This window comes from Etheostoma spectabile, chromosome 5 (assembly GCF_008692095.1).
Source record: "Etheostoma spectabile isolate EspeVRDwgs_2016 chromosome 5, UIUC_Espe_1.0, whole genome shotgun sequence".
Lineage (NCBI taxonomy): Eukaryota > Metazoa > Chordata > Actinopteri > Perciformes > Percidae > Etheostoma > Etheostoma spectabile.
In genome coordinates, this window is record NC_045737.1 from 27,601,486 (window position 1) to 27,614,208 (window position 12,723).

Sequence of the window (12,723 nt, forward strand, 5' to 3'; positions counted from 1 at the left end):
GGTCTTTCGCTACAAACTGGAATCACAAAAAGGTATGAGCAAGCACCAAGGACTGCAACAAATCTCCCCCCATTTAGGGGGGAGGGAAAATGTATCCAAAGAAAAAAAGGATACGCTCACAGAAATAAAGTAATTTAAACAATCTAAACCGGCTAGAACGGACATAAAGCACGGCTGTGCGCATGAAGGAATTCAAATAAAATACCGAAGTACTAACGAACATTCAAACAAAAGCTGTAAGATGTACTTGGAAAAAAAACTGTACAAACGAATATTAAAAGCAGAAAACAAAAACCGTAACAATGGCAGAAGGAAGTGAAGGTGGAGTCACTGACAATGGGTTTACTGAGATGGACGCTGCGCAACAAAGGAAAGCGTTCAAATCACTCAGCGCAACACGCAGAGGAAAACTCTCACACTGCACACGGAAAAAGAGTTAAATAAAAGCACTGATGAAAGAGGGCACTGATGTTGCCGGTATTAATGAAGGTACAAATTAATTCCTAAAACTGCAAAATGAATTTATGAGGTGTCATGAATCTACTCAGAAACTGCTGCCGAGAGAGAATTAATAAAACTTTGGACTGGTATGAGCCAAAAAATGCTGATTACAATGTTTCAAATGAGGTGGAGCAAGGAAAAAAAACTCAGTCGACCACAAGTTGTGGATGCTGGGCCAGTGTCTAATGAGGTCAAGACATTATCCTAAAAACTGCAAAGGCAATATGTCGTGTTGCTCATGAAGCTACGGCAGACAACGCTGCCTGAGGAGATGAATTAATGAAACATTTAGAAGGATGAAGCATCACAAAATGGTGTCTACAAGTTTTCACAATGAGGTGGGCAATGGAACATAAACTAGTAGCCCCAACGAAGTTGTGGTTGATCGGGACCCGGTCTCACAGACTGTCAAGAAGTGTCCTGCACAGACCTGAACAAGAGCGTCTAAGGACCACAGTGGGATGTGGTCCGATGTTTCGATCTATGAAGGTGCGGCAGACAAGCGCTCGCGGCCAGAGCTGAAGGTGTCAAAAGGAAAGCATGATTATGAAACGGGTGAGCATCAGCTGGTTTAAACATGGAAGCCTTGATGAAGCAGATATCAGCACTTACTGTAGGGCTTAAAGGCTCTGGAGGAATTTGAGAGTGATGGAGCCTCAGAATTTGGAAAAGAAAAGGATCATTGTGACACTACAAACGAGTCTGCGTTGATTTACTGACCGCTCCTACAATAAGTTGAAAATTAGTTTGTCCTTCCGCTCTCTAGTCATACAACACACACACACACTGGCTCAGATAAGGTCTAAAGATAGAGTTAACACCCCAACATCATTGTCATTATCATCACCATCACCACCATCATCATCACCACCATTAACTTGATCGACAGTAATTATAAATGACATGCATGTGAAAAGGATAAAACTAAAATCTGTGTAATGGCTTCAACAGCACATCTAAACTAAATCAAAAATTACCATCAGTCATATGCCGTAGCACCTCAGCTAATACAATTATAATACACATACATTTTCATTAAAACTAAGAAAGCAGCCAAGAAAGACAGAGTGATACATGTGGCACGGTGGCCATGATAGTTGCGGCACAGGGGCCAAGAACACAAATACTTAAAGACAATAAAAATGGAACTTACTTTTAGTAGATCTACCTGGAAAAAAAACATCACACCCACATTGATCAAAGCTGATGAACAGATACATGATAGTAATGATGACACGGCGGCCATGAGAGAGATAATCAAAGACAGGAAGGTACAGAGTCCAAAACACGACAGAAGAAAATAAGAGTTATGTTTTTAGAAGAAGGAACAATAGTTTATAGTAGTAGATGTGTGTTAATATAACCCACAGCAGCTGAGATAGAAAGATAGATAGATAGATAGATAGGGCACAGCGGCCAATAACGTAAAAAATACCATAAAAATAGCACTTACTTTTAGTAGATATACCTGAAAAAAACAGCACCAACATTGATCCAAGCAGATTAACAGATAGAAGCAGAGAGAGATGATACATGGTGATGACACGCCGTCCGTGAGAATAGGGCTGGTTGGTGCCGACCAAACATATGAGGAATTTTTTGAAGAAATTGTTATACTCAATATAACTCAGAATTATCTCCAAAATGGCCTTAATGTTCAGTTGTAAATCAAAGCAACATTAAAATTTGTTTTTTAAAGACCGCTGCCCCTGAGACCCGTTAGCAGATAAGCGGATGAAGATGGATGGATGGATACTCAAACTATAACTGAAGACAGGTTTTCCCTGTTTGATTCTTACCAGTCAACACGGTCACTGTATTTCCTAGTCAAGTCCACTGTCCAATGTCAAAAATCCACCAACGCCCCTTCACGTGGTAGAGTCATGTTTGTCGGTTGCTTTTAATCTCATATTGTTTTTGGTTAAAATAGTAATGCTTCCCCAAATGACACTGTCGTGAACATCGTTCATTTGCCTTACATATGATAAATAACTTGGTAGTTAGTATTTGCTAACTTGCTACAGGGTGTGACTGTTGATGGTAATTGTTGATTTTGTTTAGATATGCCAAATTGTAATTATAGAAATTATGATCAGACCCTTGTGCTAAAGCTATCCTAGAAGCAGCTATCACTTGCCATAGCAATTTCAAACACCCTGGGCTGTACCTGACTCAAGCCAGTGGACACACTCGGTTTACTTTATATTATAAGGATCACATGACAGAGATATTACCAAAAGAGGTTTCCTGGGATTGATTCAAAACTTGCATTTGTTTGAAAAAGTAATAAATTAAATTTGGCTGAAAGAGAGAATTATGGTAATTATCTAATATTTCTGTACCAATTAATTGTACAGCAAAAGGTGTAATTGTTAAATCTGTAGATGTACCGCCCAGCCCTATCACAGAAAGGAAGGCACGGTGGCCAAACACACAACACAGGGTAAAAGACGACATGTTTTAGAGAGAAGAAATAGATGGCACGGCGGCCAATACCACAATAGTTAAATAATAATAACAACAACAACACTTACTTTTAGTAGAGCTACCTGAAAAAGAAAATAGCACCAACATTGATGCTAGCTGATGAACAGATAGACCATAGATAAGATGGCACGGCGGCCATGAGACAGATAATCAGAGATAGGAAGGCACGGCGGCCATGAGAGAGATATCAGAGATAGGAAGCACGGCGGCCATGACGAGATCAAAGATAGGAAGGCACGGCGGCTATGACAGAGATAAATCAAGATATGTAAGTACAGTGCCATGAAGATAATCAGATATGGGAAGGCACGGCGGCCATAAGAGATAATCAGAGATGGAAGGCACGCGCCATGACAGATAATCAGATAGGAAGGCACGGCGGCCATGCACGATAATCAGAGATAGGAAGGCACGGCGGCCTGACGAGATATCAGAGATAGGAAGGCACGGCGGCCATGACAGGATAATCAGAGATAGGAAGCACGCGGCCTGACAGAGATAATCAGAGTAGGAAGGCACGGCGGCCATGACATAGAATCAGAGATAGGAAGCACGGCGGCCTGACAGAGATCAATCGAGATAGGAAGGCACGGCGGCCATGACAGATAATCAAGATAGAAGGCACGGCGGCCTGAAGAGATAATCGAGATAGGAAGGCACGGCGGCCATGACAAGAAGATCAGAGATAGGAAGGCACGGCGCCTGAAGAAAATAGGAGATCATGTTTTCAATGGAGAGAATAGAGCTTCTGCAGGAATGAGCAAAGTTGTCAGTCTGAAGTAGAAAGAGTGTGTGTAATATAGAGATGTAACATCCAAAAGATTTGTTAAAGTAAAACCCAGCAGAAAAGATAGAGATCAAGAGATAGATAGAAAAAGAGATAGAGAGGAGAGAAAACGAGTGAGAAAGTGAAAAGAGAAAACAGGGCTCCAGACTAACTTTTTTTCACTAGAAGCACATTGGCCCCCCCCAACACTAAAGAAATTAAAATCGCTCTCTCCTCCCAAACCCACCATACAACCTATTAAAATTATAGTTATTCTTTTCTAACTCACTGTAACTTTTATTCTTGTTTGTGTATATTCTTTTTTAGCCTGTTTTATTTATTTTCATCATGAACATTTTTAATGGCACTTTAATGTTTTTCCACGTTTAATGGACGTTTAACCATTTGGTTGCCGTCTGGACCCCTGGAGAAAGAGAGAGAGGGAGAGAGAGAGAGAGAGAGAGAGAGGAGAGAGAAAACAGGAGAGAGAAAACGGAGATGAGAAAGAGACTGCTATCTGATGTGGAATTTTCCTCACGTTACTCCGCTGTGACTGTCTCCGTCTAGAAACTAAGCTGCACGGTGCAGGGAACAACTGACTGGCTCATGGTCAGACGGGGGTTTACGGAGCGGTAGACTGGCTTTGCTAAAAAACTCGAAGCATTCTATGAACGGAATAATGCGTTCAAAATATCACTCAATTACACAAATTTGATAGCGGGAAGCCAAAATCGTGATTAAAATTTGATACTTGTGCAACCCTAGAGTGATAGAAGGATGACTAGATAGATAGATAGATAGATAGATAGATAGATAGATAGATAGATAGATAGATAGATAGATAGATAGATAGATAGATATTTAAAAATGACTTACTTTTGTAGATCTACCTGAAATTCCAATCAGGATGAGACATGATTAGATATGGTTTCATTGAAAACAAGAAATATGAGCAGCATCAGAGATCAGCTGATGTCTTCTTACCTGATGAGAGAATTAAAGAATCACATCCTGTTGTCTGTTGATCTTCTATCAGACAGCTTTATGGTTCTTCTTCTTGTGGGATTCAACAACACAAACACATTACATAAATAAACATAACTGACCACAGCTGATATATATCACATATACACTTATCTTAGTAATCAGATGGTAATAAGTGAGAGATAGGGATAGAAAGATATAGAGAGAGAGAGAAGAGAGAGAGAGATCAGATATAACTGTTATTTAGGGAACTGTCATTTACAGACACTAACACACAAAAAAACACACGCAACCACAGTCCTACAAAACCACACAGAGTCACCGACGCACACACAGAAATACATTCATGACCACACACACAACACTCCAAGCACCACACAACACACACAGACATATCCTACAGCTGAAAACACAACAGTTTACCAACAGACAACACAGTCACGACAGACAACAAACAGCAAAAAAGAACAGCACAAGTCAATGACAGACAACAAGACAACACACAACACACTACATACAACACACACACACATCAAAACAGACACACACCACAGCTACATAGCACACACATCACCGACAGAGTCACGCGACAGACACACACAAGTACATCACGACACACACACACACAGTCACAACACACACACACACAACAGTCCCGAAGACACAACACAGTCACCACAGACACACACACAGTACCAACAACACACACAGTCACCGACAGACACAACAGTCAAAACACACCACACAGTCACGACAAACACACACACACACACAGTCAACAGACACACACACACACACACACACACAGTCAACAACAGACACACCACAGCCTACATCGACACACACATTCACCGACAGAGTCACCGACCGACAGACACACACAGTCACCGACAGACACACACCACAGTCACCACAAACACACGCGACACACGTCACCGACAAACACCCACCACCACCACACAGTCACCGACAGACACACAACAGTCACCGACCCAACACACACACAACGTCACCGACCCACACACACACACGAGTCACCGACCCACACCACACAGTCACCGACCGACAAACACACACACACACACACCACCAGACACACACACCGACCAGACACACACACACATCAAACGACAGACACACACAGTCACGACAGACACACACACAACGACAACCACACAGCACGACACACACACACACACACACAGTCAACGACAGACACACACACACATATTTACCAAAACGACAGACACACACACAGTCACCGACACGACAGACACACACACACAGTCAGGGGGGAGACTTTAAAGGCTCTACTGGTACTAACGGCTATGAGGAGGAGGGGGGGAGATACGTCACCTGCATCATTAGATTTAAAAGATATATAACCCCGGAAACACCTTGCAACATTATATTTAAAAAAAAAGCAACAGCCAATCAGAATAGGCCATGCTAAATTTAAAAAATAAAGTCTAAATTATTCATAAGAAAGGCCTAATAAAATCACCGACAGACAGACACATTACCTACATCGACACGCACAGACAGACAAACAAACACACACAGTCACCGACAGACACACAGTCACTGACAGACACACACAGAGAGACACATAGCATACACCAACACGCACACACTTAGACAGACAGAGACACACACACACAACTAAGAAAAATTTAGGCTACTCTATCTATCTATCTATCTTTTTTTTTAATTTTAAGTTATAAGAACTGTAAGGGCCTTTTTAACAGGGGGATGTTCCAGTTAAACACACAGCAGGTAGACCTACCGGTACCGATGGAGCAGAGAAGCGGAATATAAATATTCATTCAATATTCATAAGAAAGGCCTAATAAAATCACCGACAGACAGACACACAGAGAGTCACCGACAGACACACACCCATTTACCGACAGACACTCACGCACACACACACACCCCTAAGGATAATTTAAGCTACTTTATACTTAAAAAAAACTTTAACGGCTCTACTGGTACTAACGGCTATGAGGGGGGGAGGGGGGGGGAAAACGTCACCTGCATCATTATATTTAAAAAAAAAAAAGCAACAGCCAATCAGAATAGGCCATGCAAAATTAAAATAATAAAGTCTAAATTTTTCATAAAAAAGGCCAAATAAAGTATTTGTAAAGAAATTTAACACGGAGAAAGAGTTTTCTCCTTTTTCTATAGTAACTCTACGGTAACTTAAACCGTTAATCTGCTGATTGAAATATCCGCGTTCACTCGGCGGTGAAGACACACTTTCTTTGAAGTTTCTTTGAAGTCGACACAAACACACAAAACTCACCGAAACCTCTCCGTTTCTTTCTCCAGACTTTCACGGAAATATCTCCGTTAGTATCTCCACAGTTCCAGCGGGCGGCGGCTCATTTTAGTCCGAGAAAACGGTAATTTAGGGAGGAAGAATCTTCTGCTCTGCAGCGCGTCTGTTTCGTCTACTGTCTCCGCGGCTCTGAAGTTACCGGGGCCGGGAGGGGCGGGCTTATAAAGGAGATCTACGGCGGCCCAGAGGGACGGGGCGATTTACAGTGAATATTTATGTGAAGAAAATATGTTTTAAAAATGCTGTTTACAATATGTTATATTTTAGATTGGGTATTTAATGAGTTCATTTTAGCAGAACTTCTAAGCTTTACCTGTGTCTTTTTAATATTACGTAAATATATTAATAAAACTTCTTTCTTTTAACAGTCACAACGAGCTTTAGACAAAACAGAAAACAAATAATCACTTAAACATTATTTATTCATAATAATTAATAACCATAATAATTAGTAATGGTATTTATACAGTTAAACATTCAAAAGGGTTTTCAACAATACTTACATTAAATTACCTAACAATTTTAGATTTTATAGAAATGTATTTCATGATATCCAACATTAGTTTTGTTATTTTTTCAGCCACACACTATGTTGTAAAGTATTATTTATTTCAAACATTGAAAATGTAAAGTTGTTAAAGTTAAATACATGTAATTTCCAAAAGATGTAGTTAAAATAACAATGTGTACCTCATGTGCAGCGTTAATGTCAGTTATCCACAGAACAAAACAATAGAAGAATAGAAGAAAACTAGAGAACTATAGAAGTATAGAAGAGAACTACAGAACTATGGAAGGATAGAAGACAACTATAATTTAATTTACATTTTTTTATTAATCCCCAGTGGGGAAATTACAATTTACACTCTGTGTACACACTTTGTTAGTAATCACACTGACACACTCTAACCATGTAGACAGAGGGATGGATATCTCTCTCTCTTTCTCTCCCTCTTTCTCTCTTTCTCATCCACCTCCTCTAGACAGATTTCTAGATGTCCTAGATGTCCTATATGTCAGAGTGAGTGGAATGCCAGCTGAACCAGCGCCCTGAGCGGTTGGGGGGGGTTGGGTGCCTTGCTCAAGAGCACCTGGCAGTGCCCAGGAGGTGAAGTGCCATCTCTCCAGCCACCAATCCACACTCCATACTTTTTGGTCTACATGGGGACTGGAACCAGTGACCCTCCGGTTCCCAACCCAACTCCCTACGGACTGAGCAACTGCCACCCCAAAGAAGGATAGAAGACAACTAGAGAACTATGAAAGGATAGATAGTGGAGCAGATAAGTGCCATTTTTTAGGGTAATCGTTCACTTGTGGATACAAGCACCAAAATTTGTATAATTACTCAGTGGGTAGTGCTCTTTCAAAAAAGTATGTTAGCCATTGCAAAAAACTTCATGGGAGCCACGGCAGCCATTTAATTTTCCACCATAGCCAAATTATGTATATTTGCATGATATCTCCTGAACAAAACATTCAACTGCATAAAGAATGATGTCTACCGTTTTGATGGTCAATGATTGCAATAATACCACACACAACATAAATGAAGTCCTCTAGACAGCTGTTGCGGCCATTTTGGATCCCACCATAACCAAATTATGTATTTTCCATCATATCTCTTGAACCGTACAAGATAAATCCCAAGAGGCGATATTTACCCCTATGTCAAGAATTACATTGAACCCATATTCAACATCATAAATATCAATAGTTAAAGTCCTTATATTTTTTTGGAGAGGACTGGAAGAAGAGAACTATAGAACAAAGGAAGGATAGAAGAGAACTATATAACTATAGAAGGATAGAATGATAGAAGAGAACTATAGAAGGATAGAAGACAACTAGAGAACTATAGAAGTATAGTAGAGACCTACAGAACTATGGAAGGATAGAAGACAACTAGAGAACTGTTGAAGGATAAAAGTAGAGAAGACAACTAGAGAACTATAGAAGGATCGAAGACTAGAGATGTTTATGGCCTCAACACGGGGGGAGGGTGTAACTATGAACATTTACTATGGTACTGTGAACGTGAGTAGTAAAGTACACATTCAAGCTAGCCTACTTGAATTTTACGTATGCAAGCTATGCAACTTATTAAAACTTTGCCACAAACACCGCCTGAAACACTAGAGCAGGGGGAATGAGAGGAGAAAACACCAGACCACGGTGAATGAGAAGAGAAAACGCCAGAGCAGGGGGAACAAGAGGGGGAAACGCCCGAGTAGGGCTTCACGATTATGGCCAAAATGATAATCACGATTATTTAGATCAAAATTTGATCACGATTATTCTCACAATCATTTGTTGATTTTAACCAAAACAAATTTTATCGTCACATGGGCTATTTATAACTGCGAGAGGGAGTGTGATGGACGCTACTCCCAGAGAGACGGCTGATCATTATGAACGGGTCCAGCACGGGTCGAATGGCGGATACACACGTCGTGTGTATGAAACGTCTGTATCATCACTGCGCTGCATTTTTATTAACTATGATATTCTTGCAATGGGTCAAATCTCTGGCCCAGGTCCAGGTCCCGGTCTCGGTCCAGCAGCTCCGTCTCCCACGCTGTTACTCTACCAACTGAAGTTAGTTGCATTCAATAACTTCTTCTGTGTTCTTCGCCGTGGCCGCCGCGATAGCAGAGTTACCATGGAAACACTGGTACAAATACAGGTTTGCCCCCCATTCTTAACAATATACAGCTGTGTTAATAAAAAATTAAAACTGTGGACAAATGTCAGAAGTGTGGACCGAGCCGCTGTGTGGCCGGGCGAGGAGTAAGAAGAGAGAGAGTAGAGGAGATTCAACACAGGCACGGCTTTACAGACAAAATGGGTCATGTAACGCAAAATTAAACCATATCCATACAAACAGCATTGCAGCGGATGAGAGGACGTTAGCACCAACTGGTCACTGCTGTTGTCTGAAAAACAACAGACGGGACAAAATGTTGCGTTTACTGGTAAACTGGTAAACCTTGAGACCGACGTATAACCAACTGGTATCTGTTGAGTTTTCCTCCCGTTACTCTGTCCTCTGGGACTGTCTACATCTAGAAACTTAGCTGCACGGGGTGCAGGGAACTACTCTGACTGGCTCATGAGCAGACGGCTTTACGGAGCGGGAGATTAGCTTTGCAAAAAACCCGGAGCATTCTATGAAATGACGCTTTAAAAAAAATAATCGCTCGATCACACAAATTTAATTGTGGGAAGTCAAAATCGTTATCGCGATTAAAATTTGATTAATTGTGCAGCCCTATGCCAGATTAGGGAGAATGAGAGGGGAAAACACCAGAGCAGGGGGAATGACGGGGGGAAACACCAGAGCAGGGGGAATGACAGGGGGAAACGTAGAAGATTTTCCTTTTTAAACCAAAACGTAGTGGAGTAAATACTGTGGTCTCCTCTTTTCTTCACTGATGCTGTTTCCTCCATTGTTCTCTTTCTCCTCCTTTTTCCCTCTCTCCTGCTTCTCTTTCATTTCATCTTGTTCCCTCTCTAACTCCCCTTCTTTCTTTCCCACTTTCTCCCTCTCTTTCTCACCCACTTTCTCCTTCTCCCCCTTTTTCTCCCTCTCTTGTCCCTCTTTTTTCAGATCCTGAAGCACCTTGGTGAAGAAGTGCGGCTCCGCGTTGATTCTCAACATGTCAGCGCTTAGCCTGTCGTTCAGATGCAGCGCTCTCTCCCAGAATGCATCGTGGTTGGACTCACAGGATGCATTGCGGCTAGACTCTCAGGATGCATTGTGGTTGGCCTCCAGCAGAAAAAGTTTGAGGTGGTAGGTACGAGCTGCCCAGTTACGAGTAGCTCAGGTAGAGACAGGTGAGGTAGACAGCTTGCAGTTTCTGCTCCAAAGATGTGTCCTCGTCCACCGCCATCTGGCACAGCAGGTACACAAAGACCAGACTGGCAGGACTGGTGAAGACCTGATCCTACAGGGGACAGACTGGTTAGAAACAAACAGGATAGAGACACACAGACATAGCATGTACTTCCTGCGGAAGCTGAAGAAATTCAACCTGCCTCTTCCATCACCATCTGGTACGCTGCTGCCACTGGCAAGGACAAGGGAAGACTGCATAGTATCATTCCATCAGTAGAGAAGGTGATTGGCCAAAATCTGCCGCCGCTGCAGGACCTACAATCCAACATTACTCTGAAGTGTGCTGGAAAATAGTGGCTGACCCCCCCAACTTTAGCTGGTTGTGCCTTTGTCACCAGCATGAACAACAGAGAGATCTCTCTGTCACAGTGTCTCATTTTACGAAACTCCAACACAATGCAGGTTTTCACAAGGACAATAATTAACTGTTTGCACATTTCCAGTACTACGCCATAAAGGAGACACCTGTTACCACACCAGGAGCCACTATAGTCCACATCTGAGGACTGTGGGGCTGTTGAAGAAGAAAACCATCCCCTGTAAGTATCAACTTCTGGAGATGAAACAGCACTTTTTTACAAATCAGATCCATAATGGGATGTTGAAACATTGAAATCTGTCCGTTATCTTGTAAAAGAAAGTCTAATTTTTAAAGGCTGTAGAAAGTGAACCTCCTTTCCTGCTATGCGACCACTAGATGTCACTGTTCACCAAGGATAACCCACCATCATGTTGAAGCTAACTGACTGCAGGGGGCTTCTCTCTTTAGGTCTCTTCACATGTTCACCAAGGATAACCCACCATCATGTTGAAGCTAACTGACTGCAGGGGGCTTCTCTCTTTGACAATGAGTCACGTGTTGTTTATTTTACAAGTACTCTTAACAGAGTTTGGAGCAAACTGGAACTCACTTGGACATCCAGATGTTGGGTTAGGGTTAGAGTGGGTTAGGGTCTGTCACACCCACAGCAAAAAACCCAAAAAAACACAAAGAAAGGAGACAGAAATGTTTTAACCCCCCCATAAACGGAAAATAAGGCCAGAAATGTTCAATGAAACCAGATGAGCCACTTTGAAGTGTGTTGTGTATTTGAAGCACATACTCTTAACAGAGTTTTGATGATGAACTGTAATATCGTAATATAGGAGAGTGGAGAGAGAAACACTGCCAGTTCCATGAAATCCAGTTCAGATTATTGACCTTTTCAAGGCTAAATATGCATTTGTATTAAAGAGCAATATACCAAGCTAAACACGAGAACAAAGTTGGCTCTCCCAGCATGAACATGTCTAATGATTACTACCATATTTTTGGACAGAGGAAGGATGAAAATGTGACTTTTGCATCCAGTTGAGAGCTTGTTTTTGTATATTTTAGCTAAAAATGGCACCTCCCTTACACCAGCAACCAAACCACTGAGGCCAAAGAAATCCCTGAGGCCATGTGCGGCCTGCCAAGTGCCTCAGTGTGGTGGGCAGCGTAAGAGGCACACACCCTCACAGGATAAATCTGCTGGAAGGCAGAAAATCTTTACATTTCACCTAGCCACAAGTTCAACCACTTCTGGTTTTGAAGGTGTTGTACCAACAGATGCAGATATTTCCCCACCCCCCATCCTTCTCCCATGCAAAAATGTACATTCCATAACTTGGACATTCTGTAAATAATAAAAGAGTTCTCAAAAATGAACAATCTATAACTTTTATAACATTGTTACAATAATATTTAATTTGCTTTTTAAT

The 12,723-nt window shown here is 41.6% G+C and overlaps 1 pseudogene; it reads right to left on the reverse strand.

The window, feature by feature from the left end:
• Positions 1-10,464: 10,464 nt before the first annotated feature.
• LOC116689413 (cyclin-dependent kinase 5 activator 1-like) lies at positions 10,465-11,711 on the reverse strand (annotated as a pseudogene).
• Positions 11,712-12,723: the final 1,012 nt, after the last annotated feature.